Genomic DNA, 1,066 nt, shown 5'->3' with positions numbered 1-1,066 from the left:
TCTCCAGAATTTATAATTATTTTTATGTAAAAATATATTTTTTTATTTTTAGATGATGAATTAAACGAGAGTAAAGTATCGTTTTTATTCTCAATGTTTGGGGTAAGTTCTATTTGTGTCCTTAACGTTTAAATCGTCCTATTTGTATCCTTAACGTTTATAAACGTGATTTAATGTTATCCTACTATCAATTATACTAATAAATCAGATTATATTTTTCAATTATTCTCACTTGGATGTATTCATTCTCAATTCGGTCTCACTTGGATGTGTTCGATTTTAATATTATACCCACTATTTGTGTTTAGATTCAATTATGTCCCTAGAAAAGTGCATTATGTAAATGTTGTAGGAATTAATTTTAACTTTTAATGAACTATTTTTCGGAGTGGATCATCGATTCTATCCTAAACTTTTGTATTCTAACTTCAAGAAGAGATTTTTAAAACTCAAACTAAAGTGCTCATGATGTGTAATTGACGGCAGAATAACGTTGAATCACTTTTACAAACGTTAGAGATACAAATAAGATGATTTAAACGTTAGGAACACAAATAGAATTTACCCCAAACATTGAGAACAAAAACGATACTTTACTCATTAAATAATTAAATTTTGATATTTATAAAAATATTATCTTTATTTACAATGTAGCTAAATAAATAAATTATACTTTTAAACAAAATATCTTTATAAACAAGTATTTTTACCATCTTCATTTCAAAAATGTTTCAAACATCATTTCTATGTTATTCATCTTACACGTGTTTATGAAAAGTCAAAAGTAAAATTGTTACTTATCCAATTGCTAGTTTGCTACCATGAGTCGGCGACAACTTTAATTTTTTCCGACAACAGAAGCAAGCTTTTTCAATATATTTAATCTNCTTAATGATAACATGCACATCATTAAACGGAAAAAACTAATGATATATAATTAAATAATTTGTTTAAGATTTACATAAGAGAATAAAAAACTATTATTTTACAATGTAAAAACACCTAATTGAAACCAACTTGACCTATCGGCTTGAGAGATTCCGTAGGTAACCAAAAAAACACCTAA

Source organism: Arachis ipaensis, chromosome B08 (genome assembly GCF_000816755.2).
Source record: "Arachis ipaensis cultivar K30076 chromosome B08, Araip1.1, whole genome shotgun sequence".
Taxonomy (NCBI): Eukaryota; Viridiplantae; Streptophyta; class Magnoliopsida; order Fabales; family Fabaceae; genus Arachis; species Arachis ipaensis.
The sequence above is the reverse complement of the archived record's forward strand: the minus strand, read 5'-3'. Positions refer to the sequence as shown.